Here is a 20791-nt window from a genome sequence, read left to right on the forward strand (position 1 = left end):
ATAGCCTCCTGAGAACTCTATGAAGTAGATAATATTAGTCTTTTTACATGAATGAGAAAACCAAGAAATAAAAATGGTTATTTGCCCAATGTCCAAAATAGTTGATAACTAGTATCATAGGAATTGAATCCAGCATGTTTAACCCTCAAGTATTACACAGATATCAACAACGCAACTAGTCCTATGCACTGAGCAAGAATTCCTTGTGTGTCACCTATGCACAGAACCCTGCTTTAATAGCTTGAAAGAAGACACCTATAACTCGCTGGTAGATTCCTTCCCTGGGAAAAATACTTGCTCTTCACTGCTATATATTTGTTTTTATATACCTTTGTATGTCTCTATGTAAGGCGACCTTTTTTATCTAACTCCTGAGATTTATCAATCATTTTTTACCTATCCTTTTCTGTTTTCCAGATTTAAGGTTGTATATGTCCCTCTAAGCCCTGCCTTAGCCACATCCCACAAGCTTTCTTATCATTCAGCTAAGAACACTTTTTATTATTAATTATATTTTGAAGTCACTGGCTTATATGGAAAAGTATTTCATAACTGCCTGTAGTATGTGGACCTTAAAAGTGTTTTCTAAACTGATTTCTAGTTGCATTTTACTGTGATCGAAAAGATACTTTACATGATATTGATTATTTAGCATGTATTGAGATTTATCTTATGGTTAAGAAATGATCTTTTTGTAAATGGTCTACATACTCTATGATAATAGATTCACTTAGAAATGCTCTTCTGTCTCTTGTCTTTTATGGTGGTGTTGGTTTCAGTTGTTACAGGAATTTTCAAGGGATTTTTTAAATTAAGTTTATTCATTTATTTTGAGAGAGAGAGAGAGAGAGAGAGAATGAGCACAAGCAGGGGAGGGGCAGAGGAGAAACAGAATCCCAAGCAGACTCCACACCATCAGTGCAGAGCGTGATGTGGGACTTGAACACCCAGAGTGTGGATCATGACTTGAGCCAAAATCAAGAGTTGGACGCTTAACCAACTGCACCATCCACGTGTCCCTCAATGAATGTTTTAATTAGAGGGCAAAGAAAGATATATGATTATATACTGTATAGTTCTGGCTTATAGTACTCTGAACATGACAATTATGTCAGGTTTGCTAGTCATATTGTTAAAATATTCCACATGCTTACTATTTTGTGTGTGCATACTGGATTGATCAAGTTGTACTGAGCTTTCTCACTATAATTCTTGATTGGTTTGTCGGTCAATTAAAACTATATTACAAATATCCTTGTTCATCTCTAGTAAAACCTATTAATTTAATTGTTATTGCTTTTTTACTTTCTTGATATTTTGATTAAGAATATATTTTGATTTTTAGAGCAGTTATAGGTTCACAGCAAAATTAGGGGAAGGTACAGAGATTTTTCATATACTCCTGTCCCCACACATGTATAGTCTTAGCTGTGACTGACATCTCTCAGCAGAGTGCTACATTCATCATAGCTGATGAACCTACATTGATTTCATAATCAAAGTCCAAAATTTACCTTAAGCTTCACTCTTGGTGTTTCAGATCCTAAGGGTTGAGGTATTTACTCTCACTTTAAGAGAGTTAATGTGCTCATATTTGCATGATACATCTTCTTCCTTCTTTTACTTCAAATTTCTGAATCCTTATGTTTACCCATGTACTATAAATTATAGATATATAAATTATAGATATATGTATATACCTCAAATACATATATACATGTTTTACGTGTCTTTATAATTGTGATAATATTGAAAATAGTGCACCTAACTCTGTGTTCATAGTAAGTCTATGATCAGCTGTCATCAGAAAGTTTACACATAATTGCAAGGAATAGGTTTCTCACCTGACCAAAGTTCTCTGTGTCCAGAGACCACAGCTCCCAGATGCATCAGTGCAGCCTAGATTAGGCAAAGTATTGTGGCATGACAAGTCTCAAAGTCTTAAAAAATGTACGCAGAGGCAAAGGATGAAAATCTCAAAGACCTGTAAGAGCTTGAGAGAAGTCACTCACTTAGAAATTCATTTCTGTCTCTTGTTTTTTATGGTGATGTTGTTTCCAGTTGTTACAGGAATTTTCAAGGGATTTTTTTAAATTAAGTTTATTCATTTATTTTGAGAGAGAAAGAGAGAGTGAGCACAAGCAGGGGAGAGGCAGAGAGGAGAAACAGAATCCCAAGCAGACTCCGCACCATCAGCGCAGAGCGTGATGCGGGCTTGATCACCCAAAGTGTGGATCATGACCTGAGCCAAATTCAAGAGTTGGACGCTTAACCAACTGCACCACCCATGTGCCCCTCAATGAATGTTTTAATTATAGGGCAAAGAAATATATATAATGCACTACATGACAGCTAACATAATTTGCAGAATCTTCTAAATCAGTTGCATTTGTCTAAAATATTTTTAAAATAATGTACTACATACAGATAATTTAGAAATTATAATAGGAAACACATAACACTTATCATAGGCCAGATATTACAGTAAAATCTTTAAATATATTATTATCTAATCTTCAAAAAGTATCATTTAGGTGTAGTATTATTATCCCTACAGCTATAGAGATATAAATCTTGTTTTTATACTAAGAATTCTACATTCCATTAATTAAATTCTCTGTGCTCAGTAAGTTATAACTTTTGTTCATTAGGAAAATGAACTATCCCAAATGCCTAAGTCCATAAAGTGTCATTTTCTCAAATAAAAAAAACATAGACTTCAATGCTAGAAAAAAAAAAATAATGGATGAGAAATCATCATGAGTTTGTTAGCACTATATCTGGAAAAGGAAATAAAGAGGCAATGCAAGGTAAATTGTAGGGCAAGTTAGAAGTTTTCTAACCAAATGGATAAGGACAATTGGAAATTTCCCTGTTGTCTAATATAGGGACTTTGTTCATCCAATTATTTTTAAAAACCTTTTTGAAGTTCTACATGTAGGAGGCTTCCAGATATTTTAATGATGCCAGGGAAGTAGAAGACAGTACACTAACACATAAATGTACCTTTTTGTTTTAATCAAAGATAGAGATAGAGAACATGATTTTATTCTTATTTAAATTATAGCCTAAGATAAGTAGTTCATTTATTTAGCCTTTATTTTGAAAAAGTTTTCCAAATGCTTCAATTTGCATTGAAAATAATTGATTGTAATTCAAATGATAAATATGGATGCAAGAGTTCGGAAATAACAATGCCGACTTAAAAAACAATCGTTAGTTAAAATCAATGCTTTTTTCCAAATTTTTAAGATTATCAGGCAAAAACTTAGAAATTATTTTTTTCTATAAAAGTAATGATAATCTACCTCTTTCTTTGGCCTTTCATCCTGTATATAGTTCTTGGTCTAAATATTTTTTTTTCCATGCAGCATATGCATCTTCAATGTAATAGTCAAGTGGCAGTATTGCCCTTTCTAATGAAACAATTTACTCAAAGAAATCACCAGCTGGGGTATGATACAGGCATTCAAACTCCCAGGTTGTTCCAATTAGTATTTAGTATTCCACCTGAGAAAGTATTTCCCATTTTTGCAGGTCTGTGAGTTAGAAGAGAGCAAGAAAAGTTGGTGCCCACAGTATCAACATGAGCTAAAGATGCCTACAGAAAAGGGTAGGTAGGTCAGAGATTATAAGTAAAGAACCCTCAGGTACAAATCTAGATGTGTTTTGTGTTAGAAGTGAACCTAATTAAACATCACAAGATGGAAAAAAATAATGCATTTTGAGAAAGAATTTTCTGAGATTGGCCTTATTAGTCTTTGTACCAAAGATACAGAAGTCTAATTTTAAATTAAATTAATAAAATTTAAGACTGTCCCAAAATCTGTTTCCCTCTTTCTCCCATTTCTTCTCTTTTATTATTTTCTGCTTTGTTCTCATCTTGTTTCTTCCTCTCACTGTCTCTACTTTGTTTCTCTCCTGCTTATTTTCTCATTTGTTTTCTTCCTCCCTTTCCCTGCCTCTCTCTTACCTCAAAATTGAGTCTCCAAGCATGAGCAATGTTTGTGCCTTCTGAGAAAACTGAGATGTGTAAATATGCTTTTTAGATGCAAAGAATATAAAACAAGTAATTTTCACACACACACACACACACACACACACACAATCTATTCACTTACTGGTGTCACTAAACAATTGTAACATTTAGAATATTTCTGAAAAAAAAAAAAATAACACGAGGCTACTGCTTTTCCCGGCAAAACAAACGATTACAAATTAGTCGTGTGAACCAGAGCGTACATCTCACTCTGACTTTCAGGCATAAGGCAGAACTATCTTTTTTGAAGTTAGCTGTAGCCAAATGACTTGTTTTGGTCTATAAAATGTGAATGGAGGCAATGTGTCACTTTTGAACAAAAGTCTGAAAACAGAAATGATTCACCCCATTCTCTCCTCCCTGCTTTGGCAATCCAGAAGTGTGTTTCCAGAAGGAGGCTTGAGAGCTTTTGATGAACACAAACCTCCTTGTTAACCCGAAATGGACATGAAGTGAAGAGTGAGAAATAAAATTTAGTTTTGTTAAGCCGCAGAGTTTCAAGTAGTTTTCTAAACGTTACACAAACCAGATCTCTTTTTGAAATATTTCAGAAGCTAAAAATGCAACTATAGTGGGAAATCCTAGAGGTTATCCCACATAATGTATGCCAAAATGAGATATGAACAACAATCAAAGCAAAAATATTCAGGAATACCAAAAATTTATTAGAAAATAATCATTTTTTCCTGATTATATTCTATATAAATGATTGAATTATCTTCTACATAAATAATTTAATTGACAGTTCTGTTTCTTGTGAAATTAAGACTTTTTCAATTTTAAGGACTTTGATTTTCATTCTAAACTAAATATCAAAGTAAAAGATAATCATTGGGTTGCAATGGACAGGTATAAAATTTTATAATGAATAATTCATACTAAAGGTCTTCATTTTAAAATTTGATGAATATAAATCTCAATACCAATCAGAAAGTACTTTGGAGAAGATAACATTTGCAGAAGTTTGAAAAAAGCCACTTGTTCAAAGGAAAAGTGAAAAGAAAGATTTTAAATATTTAGTGAAATAATTTTAAGTTCATATTTTAGTTTTTGCGTAACTTTAAAGTATTTAATTTTTGTTAATACACTGGAAAGTTTAATCTGTGTTCATTACTTAATTAAAAATAAATGGATTTATTTTTCAAAAACCATTACTGGCCACTTGTGGTAAATTGTTTATAAAAAATCTCCTAATAATTTCCAGCATGCCTGGGTGCCTCAGTTGGTTAAACATCTTATTTCAGCTCAGATCATGATTCTGTGGTCCGTGGGTTCGAGCCCCATGTCAGGCTCTGAACTGACAGCTCAGAGCCTGGAGCCTGCTTTGGATTCTGTGTCTTCCTCTTTCTCTGCCCTTCCCCCTCTTGCACTCTGTCTCTTTATCAAAGATAAATAAACATTAAAAAAAAGTCTTCTAATAATTTCCATTTGAAACTTAAAAACAACATGATTTCTCTGAAGAAAATTTTATATCACAATGCATTTTTTAAATTAAAGACTTTATTTTTTAGGCAGTTTTAGGTTTATAGAAAAAATAAGCTTCTGAATACAATGAATTTCCATACACCACCTCACTTCACATACAATTATAACAGACATGATGTTAAAATATATAGTTTCCCGTATTATTAACATCTGGTCTCTGTTATAATTGATGAACCTATATTTATACATTATTACAAACTAAAAAGCATAGTTTACATTAGGGTCCACTCTTTCTACCCTCTATGGATTTTAACAAATGTATACTAGCATGCATCTGCTATCACAGTATCACACAGATTAATTTCACTCCCCTAAAATCTCCTGTGCTTCACCTATTCACCCTTCCCTTTCCACAAATCCCTGGCAACCACTGAACTCTCTACTGTCTCCACAGTTTTGCCTTTTCCAGGTGTCATATAGTTGGCATCATATGGCATGCAGACTTTTCAGTTTGGCTTCTTTCACATGCTCTACTGACTAAGCCAACCAGGCACTCCTGGCTTCTTTCACTTAGTAATATGCATTTCTGTTTCCTCTATGTCTTTTCATGACTCAATAGCCCATTTCTTTTTAGCTCTGGATAATATTCCACTGTCTGGATGTACCAGTTTATTTATCCACACACTTACTGAAGGGCATCTTGGTTGCTTCCAAATTTTGGCAATTATGGATAAAGCTGCAATGAACATTTGTGTAGGTTTTTGTGTGAGTGTCAGTTTTCAACTCCTTTGGGTAAACACCAAGGAGCTCCATTGCTCATTGTATGAAATGAGATGTTCAGTTTTCTAAGTAACTGCCAAATTGTCTTCCAAGTTAGCTATACCATTTTGCACTCTCACCAGTGGTGAATGAGAGTTCCTATTGCTCCACATTCTCAAAAACATTTGGTACTGTCAGTGTTTTGGATTTTAGCCATTCTAATAGGTGTATAGCAGTATCCAATGGTTTTAATCTGCCTAGTGATATATAATGTAAAGCATCGTTTCATATGCCATCTGTATATCTTCTTGGGTAAATATCTGGATATTTTTCACATTTTTTAATTGGGCTTTTTGTCTTCTTATTGTTGAAGTTTAAAAATCTTTATATATTTCAGATATTGGTCCTTCAATGAATATGTGGTTTGAAAGATTGTCTCCCTGTCTATGACTTATTGGTTCATTCTCTTACCATTATCTTTCATAAAACAAAAGTTTTTCATTGTAATGGAGTCTAACTTCATTTTTTCTTTCTTTCAGGTATCATATTTCAGTGTTGTATCTAAAAATTCACTGACAAATCCAATTATACCAGATTTTCTCCCATGTTATCATGCAGGAATTTTAGAGTTTTGAGTTTTGCATTTAGTCCTATGATCCATTTTGAGTTAATTTTTTATAAAGCTTCTGAAATCTGTGTCTAAATATATATTTTTGCAGTTATTCCAAAATATTTTGTTGAAAAGACTATTTTCCACTGAATTGCCTTACTCCTGTTAATGATAAATTGACTCTACTTGTGTGGGCTTTGTTTTGGGTCCTCTATTTTTTTTTTAAGGTTTATTTATTTTTGAGACAGAGAGAGAGACAGAGCATGAACAGGGGAGGGGCAGAGAGAGAGGGAGACACAGAATCAGAAGCAGGCTCCAGGCTCTGAGCCGGCATCCCAGAGCCCGATGCAGGGCTCCAACTCATGGACCGCAAGATCGTGACCTGAGCTGAAGTCGGACGCTTAACCGACTGAGCCACCCAGGCACCCCCGGGTCCTCTATTTTACTCCATTAATCTATTTGTCTATTCATCTGCCAATACCACATTGTCTTCGTTATTGTAGCTTTTTAGTAATTCTGGAAGTCAGATATTGTTAGTCCTCTGACTTTGTTCTCTGTCAATATTGTATTGGCTATTCTGGATCAATATTGAATATTCTGTATCCACAGCCTTTCCGTATAAACTTCAGAATCAGTTTATTAATATTTATAAAATCATTTTCTGGGATTTTAATGGGGATTATGTTGGGTCTATAGATCAAGTTGGGAAGAATTGGCATTTTAGCAATATTTAGTCTTCTTATCCATTCATATGGAATATCTCCCCATTTACTTAAATATTATTTTATTTCTTTTATCAAACCTGTAGTTTTCCTTATATAGCTCTTATAAATGTTTTACTAGATTTTAACCTAAGTATGGTGTGACATTTTGTTTGACTAGGGGTTAAGCTGTGTTTGTGTTTACTGTAGCTATCAGTGTCATAGGCAAAACTTTTCTCTGGTAACTTGTTTTTGTCTCCCAAGTTGTCTTTGGTTGTTCCTAGAGACTTCTTAGGCAAGATCTGACATAAACTGCTCTTTCAGTTGTAATCCCTTGTAATTGTATAGGAACCATACTGACGTGGTAATAATTTGTGGAGAGGGTGGAGGGGAGAGTTATATAGTCCTATGATTAGTTCCCAGTCTTTTAGAGAGTCTTTGTGCTTTGGCTGTGAACTTCATAAGTAAAGGACTGAGGCTGGTTATTTATTTCTCCACGTGGGATTCTAGAACATGCTGACACTCAGTATTTCCTTTTCCCCCCAGGCTGGATAGGCTCTGTAAAACTCCAATTGGTTTATTCTGGTAAAATAGTTTCCCTTGAGGGCAGGCTTATTAAGGAGAACACAATGTTCTGGGTGTATTTCAAAATGGCTACTTTGCTATGGGTTCCTGGAAGTAAAATTCCCAAAAGTTTGTTCACCTCTATAATAATGGGTTCCTCTGGAGTTTTTACTCTCAAACTTGTCCAGACTGAGCCCCCAGCAATTTATCAATTGCAATTTAAGTTTGCCTATCCCTGTACTCGCTCCATTGGTGGTTTCTGTTCCTCCACTTCTGCTCCCATAAGCTGTGATTCTCCATATTGATCTGTCAGTCTTCAATTTGGGGGGCAGTGGTTTGTTCTGTGACCTCAATTTTCTGATACATCTAAGAAGATTCGCTGATTTTATTCTGGCAAGGTATTTCTCTATCTTTGGCATCCCAGAAAGAGAAAATGAGAATCATGAGCACAGACTAGAGAAAAGGTGTGTTTGGATTTTTTTTTTTTAGAACTGACACAGTGCATGTATCCTCAGACATATGGAGTGCAAAGTATACCAGGCAGAATAAATAAAAAGACATCCACCCCTTGTCCTGTAGTGAAATTGCTAATATGAAAGACAATAGGGTGATCTTAAAGGTATCTGGGAAAAAGAGAAAAACTACCCCAATAGACATAATTAGACTCTGACTAAGCCCCTAAACAACACTAATGAATGCTGGGATAACATTTTCAACATGCAGAGAAAAATTTCAGTCAGTTATTATTGTGTACCCAACATAAATGGATAACTTGAGGTGTAAAAGAAAAGAGGAAGACAGAGAAGAGAGTAAGGAGAAAGAAGAGAGAAATAAGAGGCATGAAGAGAAGTGCAGAGAGTAGAGACAAGAAAGAGAATGTAAAAACTCTCCCGACTTAAAGAGAATGAAAGGTGAGTATGAATAAAAATGGGGGTGGATATCAAAGGGACCATTAGTTTCTTCTGTAATTTTTGCTTTCTTAAAATAATAATACATGTCATATGATATAAAATTAAGGGTAACTTAAAACCTGAAAGAAAATCAACTTCTTTCTCAATTTCTCTGTTTCTCACTCATATCTAAAATACCAGAGACCATACTAAGACCCCAACTTACCAAAACATTGGTAGAAAAGTAAATGGAATCTTCATACTTATTTTAATTTGGCTTAATTTGGCACAGTAAAGATTACCAAAATAATTAGGGTCCTCTGATATTTCTAGTTGTCCTTTTGATTCTGAATAAACCACTTTTTGTTCTCAAATAAAAATTTTCTTACTTTAAACTTCTATGTTCCCAAAAGTGGAAGATTTTGTACTAATAAGCATACTTACCTTACTGCAAATTTGGCTTATATTTTTAAAGTAGTAATTATGGTTTGTCCAAAACTTTTAATATTTTATCTTATACCCTTTAAATAAATTTATGGGATATTAATATATATAATGCATATGTAATATGTATAAATATATTGCAATATATTTTATATACAACATATAATAATTGATATGAAACATTATATATGTAATGTATGTGTAATTTCTGTGCTATTTTATCCTTATTTTTCATTAAGTATGTGGTTAGATGATATTATATAATTATTACATTTCATTCCAGATTTTAGGCCTACTCCTATACTATATTTCAAAACCAGTAATACTTACTGCCATAATGCAAATCAACAATAGAAATTTTAAATTATAGTGTCAGAGTTAATAATTTTACACTTTAGTATGGGTAAACCAAAGAGATTGCCATCCTCTACATCATTATTTTCATCCTGGTATCAGTTTTCTTTACTTCATATTTGAGCAATTGCTTTGATTAGGGGTTTCCAGAGAAACAGAACAACATAATGTGTATACAGACAGAAAGATAATTATTATAAGGATTTGCATTATATGATTATGGAGACTGGAAGTCTAAATCTGTGAAGTGGTTGGCAGGCTTAAGACCCAGGAGAGCTGATGGTGCAGATGAAATCTGAAGGCAGTCAGCTAGAAAATTTCCTCCTGTCAAGGGATCTGGTCTTTCTGTTTATTCAGGGCCTTCAACTGTTTGGATGAGGCCCATCCATATTATGGAGGATAATCTGCTTACTGAAAATTCACCAAATTCAATGTTAATCTTATCTAAAAACATTCTCAGCAATGTACTTTGGCCAAGATTTTGCCTCATCATTTAAGCAACTACTTGTAATTCACACACACACACACACACATTACAAAATTATCTATTGAATAATATTTGCATTCATTTCACATATTTTCAAAAGTGTACCATCACATAGAATAATCTTGATTCTAAGGCAGTATATTTTTTATTTATGTTTGTGAAGAATTATTTGTTACAATTTTCTGGTCAATAATCTATTCTCCAGTTGTGTACATTCTCTCTCTTAGCCTGCATTATTATTGTTATTAATATTATTATTACTAGTTTAATTATTGTTAAGATCTCTATTTCCATACGATAAGGAGACTTACCTTTATCTACTGGAAATAAGTTTATTTATGTACTTAGAGAGAGAGAGAGGGAGAGAGAAGGGGAGGGGCTGAGAGAGAGGGTGAGAGAGAATCCCAAGCAGGCTCCATGCTGTCAGGGCAGATGTGAGTCTTGAACTCACAAACTGTGAGATGAGCCTCAGTCGAAATCAAGAGTTGGAAGCTCAACCAACTGAGCCACCCAGGTGCCCCTCTGCTGAAAATATTTTATTACTCTGGTCATATGATTAGTTTTCTTTAGTGTAGTATAAATCTTTCTGGTACCCACAAAAAATAATAAAAACAATGAATAAATAACTACATTCTGATATAAATACTGCTGGAGTACATTAGGGGAGTAATGTAGGGGTGGAATGAAAGAAAATATTTGCAAGCCATGTATCTAATAAGAGATTAATATCCAATATATATAAGGAACTAATACAACTCAATAGAAAAAAAATCTGATTAAAAAAAGATACAAAATGTGAATAGACATTTCTCCAAAAAAGACATCCAGTGAGAGTGAGGATGAACTAAATTTTCCACATAGGCCATTTGTGTCACCACTTTTGATCTTAAATTTTACCATTACTAGGGAGCTTCTGGTAAAATTGGTACACTACAGTATTTCATATAGCTTTTTCCTCTTAGTGTCTCTGTTGTTCAAATAACTTCTTTTAAAAATAAATAATTTATCAAGTGTATAATATATTTTTAAACATATGTTAGGTACCTGAGCAAGAAATAAGCAAAATTCTTCTCCTCTGGAATTTATTCAATTTAATAGTATTCTCACTCATCAAATTTTGGATCCATGTCATCTAGAAATCCTTACTGAAACCAAGAGAATTTACCCTGCATGTCTACTCTCAGTTCCCGTATAGTCATATTTGCACGTCACATTTTTCTTTATTTAAACAAGCAAACAGACAAACAGCAACAAACAATTCTCCCATTTCTGCCACATCCCCATTCCCACCTCTGGCAACATTTAACACGTAACATATTATGTTGACTTTATCTTCTCATCAGTCTGTTGCTTTCATTTTATGATAGACCTACATGAAGTCAAGAACTGTAGCTTAATTATATCTGTATTTCCATAAGAAGTATATAGCCCTGATTAAATACTCATAAACCTTTGAACATTTGAACATTGTAACATTTGACATGAAAGTAGCTTCTTTGAGGAACTAATATATAAATTGTGCTAAAATTTTTCAACTGTATTTTTTTCACTCAAATTCAGGAAATTGCACTCCATCAAATTTTCTTAGAAAATTTAATTATATCTCTGTATGAATTATGGTTAGACTTGTGATGAGTGTGCTGAATGAAATAATGTGCAGTGACCTTTATTGGATTAATATAAATTAAAGTATCAGAAGAAAACACAGAGTTTAATGTATGGAAATAAGCTCAAGAGATAGTTTTACAGTTTCCTATTAGAAACAAGAAGTGCTATTGTTTCCATGCTTGTAAAAAAATTTTATGTATATAAATTTCTTACACACCTATTGCATAAGGAACATTTTTATTTAGTTGTATTTGCCATGACAAAAATTCTTATCAAACTACAGAACTAAATCATTTTTAATATGGCAATAGTAAATTATATAGCATAGAAAACATTTACTGAAAATTACATGGCTGTCATAATTTCATAAATGTATATAGAAATTATTATCACTTTCTCTATTTAATTCAATTAACTTTATTTAGTTTTCAAGCACTTCTATAGAGGAAACTTAAGATAGAGAATTGTTAGCAATTAAAAAATAAAAATTTAATTGTTGTCAGGTGTTTTCAATGCCAGCATGTTCATGAACAAACTGAAAACATTTACACACACAAATAAAAAATATACACACCTGTATAAAAAACATTAGACTCCGAGAATTAATAAGCAATTATAGCAAGATATTTCAGGATGCAAGGTTAATATTAAGAAGAGAGTTTATTTTCTATATACCAACAATGAACAAGTAGAATTTGAAATTAAAAACATGATACTATTTACATTAACACCCACCAAAATACAATACATAGGTATAAATCTAACAAAATATGTGCAAGACTTATAAGGAAACTATAAAACTCTAATGAAAAAATCAAAGAATAACTGGAGAAATATTCCATGTTCATGGATAGAAAGGCTCAATATTGTCAAGATGTCAGTTCTTCCCAATCTGATTCAATGAAATCCCAATTAGAATACAAGTTGTTTTTTGGAAATCAACAAGCTATTCCTAAATTGTATATAAGAAACAAAAAATCTAGAATAGACAACATAATAAGAACACCAAAACTGTAGAAGTGATATTACCCAATTTCAAAACTTCTGTAAAGCAATGATAATCAACAAAGTATTGTGGGGGAAAAAAGGTAAATAAATCAATGGAACAGAATAGAGTTCAGTTGTAGACCCACAGTCACCTGATCTGTGACAAAAGAGTAAAGGCAATACAATGCAACAAAGATAGTCTTTCCAACAAATGATGCTGGAACAAGTGGACATACACATGCAAAAAATTATTTTGGACATGGACATTATCACTTCCACAAATATCTCAAAATGGGTCAGAAACCTAAATGCAAGAGGCAAAAGTATAAAACTCCTAGAAGATAACATAAAGAAAGTTAGATGAACGTGGATATGACAAAGACATTTTAGATACACACTAAAGACATGTTCCATGAAAGAAACAATGAATAAGCTGGACTTTATTAAAATTAAAAAATTCTGCCCTGCAAAAGACAATGCCAAGGGAACGAGAAGATGACCCACAGACTGGGAGAAAATATTTGCAAAAACATACATCTGATAAAGGACCATTATGCAAAATAAATAATTCTTAAAACTTAACAAAAAAGAGCCCCAGCAACCTGATCAAAAAATTAGCCAAACATCTTAAGAGACACCTAACCAAACAAGATACATGAATGCCAAATAATCATATGAAAAAATGTTCCACATTCCATATCATCAAGGAAATGCAAATTAAAACAACAAGGAGGTATTACTATACAATTATCAGAATGGTCAAAACACAGAACATAGACAACACCAAATGCTGATGAAGAGATGGAGCAAAAGAACTTTCACTCAGTGCTGGTATGAATGCAAAATAGTACAAATACTTTGGAAGACAGTTTGGCAGTTTCTTACAAAACTAAATATATTCTTGCCATATGATCCAGCAGTTGTACTCCTTTGTATTTACCCCAAGGAGTTGAAAACTGTTGTCCACGCAAAAACTTGCACACAAATATTTATAGCAACTCTATTCACAATTGCCCAAATTTGGAGGTGAATGGATAAATAAACTGTGGTACATTCGGACAATGAAATATCATTCAGCCCCCAAAAGAAAGAACTATCACACCATGCAAAGATATGGAAGAAACTTAAATACCTAACTGTGAGTGAAAGAAGGCAATCTGAAAAGGCCACATACCGTATGATTCCACCTATATGAAATTCAGGAAAAGGCAAAACTATGGAGGCAATAAAATTATCAGCAGTTTCCCAAGTGTCAAGGAGAGTACAGAGGAGATTTAGGGCAGCAAAATTCTATGTATGATATTTTAATGATGGATATATGACACTACACATTCCAAATCCATAGAATGTACTCCAAGTTGAACCTCAAGGTAAACTATGGACTTTATGTGATTATTATGTGTCAGTGTAGGTTCATACTTGGTCAGAACATGTACCATTCTAATCAGAGATAATGAGAATGGGGGAGGTTATGCATGGAAGGCAGAAGGATATGGGGAATTTCTGTACCTTCCCCTCAATTTTGTTGTTAACCTAAAACTGCTCTTGGAAAATGAAGTTAAAAAATTGTAATTTAAACCTATGGACTAAGTCTCAGGTATTTATAGCTATGCTCAATTTCAAATTATGATCCTTATGAAATCCACATATGAATTATTGAAACTTAAGTTTTTAATTTAAATTTTTAATTTTCATTTGTGTCAAAATTCATAGAAAGAAAAGAATAGTTACCTCTTCCCAAGTAACTGGATAATACTGAAGAAAATTAAGACAATAGCTTGTAATACTAAGTAAAATTACTTCTTTTCCTCACCCTCTTACTATTAAGGGTAACTTGAATTCTTACATATTAACTTCTGTAAAAAATGAATTCTTTTGTTTCAAGTGTCATGTAAGTTAAACTAATTGAATATTCCTCCAATACATTTTTGGAATTGTAAATTAAGTACAAAATTAAAACTTGTTAAAGAAATATTCCAAGAAAATTACTGGCTTAATTTCTATTTATCTGGTTTATTATATTACAAAAGAAACATAGTGTAATAAATAAATTCCTAAATTCCCAGCCTTACATATAAGTCTGGTTTTCCTTCTATAATTCTACTTACCTCTGTAACTGATTAGAATTACACTTTTTAATGTTTTATAGTTTCTATGCAATTATATTAATTAAATTAACTTTTTACTTACAATGTTTTTTCCTACTTTTGTACTCCAACTGTCTTTACTTTTTCCAATTTACTGTGAGGTGACATAGTACATTCAGGTACTGAAATAATTACAGTAGACAGATAGGTCAACTTGATTTAAAATCGTTCATATAAGGGGTGCCTGGGTGGCTCAGTCGGTTGAGCGTCCAACTTCATCTCAGGTCATGATCTCATGGTTTGTGGGTTTGAGCCCTGTGTCAGGCTCTGTGCTGACAGCTCGGAGCCTGGAGCCTGTTCGGATTCTGTGTCTTCCTTTCTCTCTGCCCCTCCCCTACTTGTGCTCTGTCTCTCTCTCTTTCTCTCTCTCAAAAATAAATAAATATTTAAAAAATAAAAAATAAATAAAATCGTTCACATAAAACATATTAAGATCTATCTCCAGGCCAACTGTTAAATAAAGGTTTCACTATCACAAAAAAATAATGGAGTATAGAACACAAAATCCTACACAGTGTGTGAGGGGGTGTCTGCTCAAAATGGAACAGAATATGCAGGTTGAATCCACTGACACATAAATGCTCCATTTTTCATTAATAAAATATTTTAGTTAATACCAAATTCATTTTTAGGAACCTGTTTTTCTTTAAATGTGATATACTATATAATAGAGCCCATAAATTACCAAAAAAAAAAAGTCCTTAGATTTTGGCCAAAAGAATATTCTTTATTATTAACAAAGGTTTATGGGGTCATTTAAATTTTTGATGTCTTGCTTGGAAATAAACATGTTTCATGAATATTTCAAATAAGTGAGAATGGCAGTTGCTCATATCACATCACTTCCAGCCACTCAATGTTAAACAAAAAGAAAATAATCCATCAATATTACATTCACCTTTGAGCAGATGATTCAGATTCTTCACATCTGTAAGGGAAAAGATTATAGTTTGGTTTATAGTTTGCTAAAATTACTGTGGTATTTTCACAAATTTTATTGAATTTACTTATTAAATAGCAATAAGTAAGGAATAGTAAAATGCAATGATCTTATGAAAAGATACAGTATAAGTATGTAATTCTTTGCTCAGTCATCAAAGAACTATACAGAGAATCATTATCCCACTGGGATTGCAATAAAAACTTCTAAGTGGAATCCTAGGCAGATTTTGGCAAAAAGAATTTTAGAACAAATCCTCACAGAACTTGTCAATTTCTACTTTTCAAGTTTCCAAATTTCCCCAAGAGCTATTCTGCTGCACTACTGCTAGAAGAACTGTTAGTCAAAGCAAATAGGGTACAGTAGTGTTTGTTTTAGGGCTGTTTTTGTGTTGTTGTTGTTTTGTTTTGTTTTTTGGTTAATCCATTGAGAGAATATTGTTAATGTCCTGAAGGAAAAACATACTAAAACTAGATGTGATACTATTTGGGGTTTAAGCTATGTTTTAAGAAATGAATTTTGAGGAAACAAAAGTGCATGCCTATGTCAACAATAGAGTTACATTTTGAGGAGGAAACATTCAAGATAAATGTTTAAAAGAAACTAGGAAACAAAGGCATAAACAAAGTTTTAATAACTCTTAATCTCTACCTACAGAACACCTAAATAGCAATGAAAGGTGCTTAAAAACATCTAGTACCCCGTAGAAAGCAAAAATCAATCTATATGGACACATTACAGTTCAAGGCAAAATTCCAGTGAAGTTTTCAAATATAAATTGATAAGAACACTCAATGTTATATTGAAGAGCAGACAATCAAAAAAACTAAGACACCTCCGAAAAGAAATAAAACAGATGAGCAATAACTGTTTAAAATCAAAGCTTAATTAAGACAGCATTTTATAGATATCATAATAAACAAATCAGAGAACAGAAAAGAGAAACAAAAACAAAAGCCATAACCATGTAGAAATTTTATTAATGGCAGAGCTTTGATAGAACTTCAGTGCAGGAAATTAAGGATTACCAATATCTGGTAAATTGACAATTACTGTCAACTTAAAATTAAAAATGAAATTTTGTTACCACTGTAAATCAAGCACTAAAAGCAACCCACATAGGTTAAAAAAAAATCGATGTCATTTAAAACTAAAAAGATAAACCTTTAGGAAAACAATATAAAATAATACCTTTATGACCTTATTAAACTTTAAAGTAAATATTTAATAAATTTAATTGTTTTAAAATTAAACTATTAATTGAAATATACTCTAAAGAAAGTAAAATAAAAATCAGAGACTGAAAAATTATTGACTATAACTTAAAAAATTAATATCCAGAATATATAAAGAAATCCCTCAAATCAATAATAAAAGACCAATAACCCAAGAGAAAAAAAAAGAATAAAACAGTTTCCTTTTTTTTCTTTTTCAAGTTTTTATTTAAATTTCAGTGAGTTAACTTACAGTTTAATATTAGTTTTAAGTGTAGAATTTAGTGATTCATCACTAACATACAGCACCCAGTGCTCATCACAAGTGCCCTCCTTAATTCCCATTACCCATTTAACTCATCCCCAACCCACCTCCCCTCCAGTAACCCTTAGTTTGTTCTCTAGAGTTAAGAGTCTATTTTCTGGTTTTCCTCTCTTTATCTCCCTCTCTCTCTCTCTCTCTCTCTCTCTCTCTCTCTTGTTTTACAATAGACAAAATGAACATAACTAATAGTGTTTATCATGAAAATAAAAATAGAAACTCAGTAAAATACCATTTTGCATCTATTGTGTTAACATTTTATTTAAATGTTTGACAATACCATCTATCAGTGAAATATGAAGCCTCTGTACCTTTATATGCTACTGGATGAAGTGTAAACTATAAATCATGTTGGTAAACAATTAGTTTTCCCTAGTACAAGCTATATGTGTATGTGTGTGTGTGTGTGTGTGTGTGTGTATTTACAACCTATAAATTCTTCCATGCTTTAGAAAAATGCTTATATTTGTATACCAAGAATACCCATTAGAGCATTATTTATGATGGAAAAAAAATAGCAGCCTAAATATCCATCAGCAGAAGAATGGATAAAGAAATGTTGGAGTAATCACAGTATGAAACACTATATAGAAGTAAAGTTGAACGAATTATAGTTACACATGTATTGGTTTTAGTCCAGTTTGGGAAGGGAAACTATACAGTGTTTGCACAATGAAAGTTAACACAAATAATTATTAACTTTCATAAGAAATTAGAAAAAAACAAAAGATTGGCTAGGAAGAGGTAAAGAGAGTTGTAAAGAATATAGAAATAGCAGCTACAAGAAGCAGCCAGTATGCCTCAGCCTAAGAAAGTGTAGACCTAGCAGAGATCCTAAACACACACACACACACACACACACACACACACACACACAAAACTTGAGGAGAAAACCAGTGCAAGAATGTTAAAACTTAATGATTGGAAGCTTCCTCAATGTCTAACAACCATAAAATTGGTATAAAAATTATGGAATCTTTAAAAAATAAACTATATTTCACTGATATTAAAATATGTTCAGAATATCTTTCTAATTTGAAAATAATAATAAGAATATACCGTATGGTCCCATTTTTTTTAAATGTCTATTTTTGAGAGAGAGAGAGAGAGAGAGAGAGAGAGAGAGCATGAGCAAAGGAGGAGAAGAGAGAGGGAGACACAGAATCTGAAGGAGGCTCCAAGCTCTGAGCTGTCAGCACAGAGCCTGACCCCAGGTCTTAAACTCATGAACCGGGAGATCATAACTGAGTCGAAGTCTGATACTTAACTGAGTAAGGCACCCAGGGACCCCAATATAGTCCCATTTTATCAAAATATAAATAAATTATTATGCATCAAAAAACTCAGAAAATGTATGCATCCATAAATTCAGCTATTTTCTTCTTGGAAAACTTTCAAACTAGAAACAAACTATATGCTTTTGAAATATTAAAAAGTTCTTTCAAAATTGTGAACAGAATAAAGTTTCCCAGTTGGATGGAAAATAAAGACAATTTGAAAAATGAATACAATCCTAAATGGTCTATGATCATAGAGAAACAGCTCAGGTTCTATTAGAACTGGTTTAGTATACAAATAGTATCTTGTGCTGATCTGATTTGCTTAACTCTGAAACTCATATTTAAGTTATTTAAATAGTCTAAGAATATTACATTTCATTCCTTACCAATACATAGTATAAAATCATTTTTCCATTACATTGCATTGATTTGAATTGGATATGAAAAATCAGTTTCACAGATCAATAAAAGAAATCAAACAACATATATTCTCTTTTCTTATCAACTGTGTCTCAAACAAAAATTTAATGGAGAAAGTTTTATATAAAGAAATTTCAGCTATCAAATTGAAATGGAAGACACAATTAAAATATCACCACTTTGCAATCCCACAAATTATAGATCTAGCTAATAGTAACCTATGGCTGGCTAATATTACGAGATTCAAAGCTAATTGGGAACTTGATAATTAATGGATCAAAGTGACAAAACTTTAACCAAGTTATTGATTTTACTAGTACAAAAAGAAAAGTAATTAGATACTTTGTGTTTCCTGGTGTGTAACAGTTTAGAAGTGTAGAGTACCATCTTTCATAATTTTTTTATCTAAATGCAGAACATGAATTAATTAATTAATTAATTTATTTATTTATGAAATTTATTGTCAAATTGCTTTCCATACAACACCCAGTTCTCATCCCAGCAGGTGCCCTCCTCAATGCCCATCACCCACTTTCCCCTCCCCCCCCACCTCCCATCAGCCCTCAGTTTGTTCTCAGTATTTAAGAGTCTCTTATGGTTTGCCTCCTTCCCTCTCTGTAACTTTTTTTCCCCCTATCCCCTCCCTCCTGGTCTTCTGTTGAAATTCTCAGGATCCACATATGAGTGAAAACATATGGTATCTGTCTTTCTCTGCCTGACTTATTTCACTTAGCAAAACACTCTCCAGTTCCATCCACATTGCTACAAAAGGCCAGATTTCATTCTTTCTCATTGCCAAGTAGTATTCCATTGTATATATAAACCACATCTTCTTTATCCATTCATCAGTTGGTGGACATTTAGGCTCTTTCCATAGTTTGGCTATTGTTGAAAATGCTGCTATAAACATTGGGGTACAAGTGCCCCTATGCATCAGCATTCCTGTATCCCTTGGGTAAATTCCTAGCAGTGCAATCGCTGGGTCATAGGTCAGATCTATTTTTAATTTTTTGAGGAACCTCCACACTGTTTTCCAGAGAGGCTGCACCAGTTTGCATTCCCACCAACAGTTCAAGAGGGTTCCTGTTTCTTCACATCCTCTCCAGCATCTATAGTCTCCTGATTTTTTTCATTTTAGCCACTCTCACTGGCATGAGGTGGTATCTCACTGTGGTTGTGATTTGTATTTCTGTGATGAGGAGTGACGTTGAGCATTTTTTCATGTGCCTGCTGGCCATCTGGATGTCTTCTTTGGAAGAGTGTCTATTCATGTCTTCCGCCCATTTCTTCACCGGATTATTTGTTTTTTGGGTGTGGAGTTTGGTGAGCTCTTTATAGATTTTGGATACTAGCCCTTTATCTGATATGCCATTTGCAAATATCCTTTCCCATTCTATAAGTTGCCTTTTAGTTTTGTTGACTGTTTCCTTGCAGCGCAGAAGCTTTTTATCTTGATGAGGTCCCAATAGTTCATTTTTGCTTTTAATTCCCTTGCTTTTGGAGATGTGTCAAGTAAGAAATTGCTGTGGCTGAGGTCAGAGAGATTCTTTCCTGCTTTCTCCTCTAGGGTTTTGATGGTTTCCTGTCTCACTCTCAGGTC

The sequence above is a fragment of the Panthera tigris genome, chromosome B4 (genome assembly GCF_018350195.1).
Source record: "Panthera tigris isolate Pti1 chromosome B4, P.tigris_Pti1_mat1.1, whole genome shotgun sequence".
NCBI classification, from domain to species: Eukaryota; Metazoa; Chordata; class Mammalia; order Carnivora; family Felidae; genus Panthera; species Panthera tigris.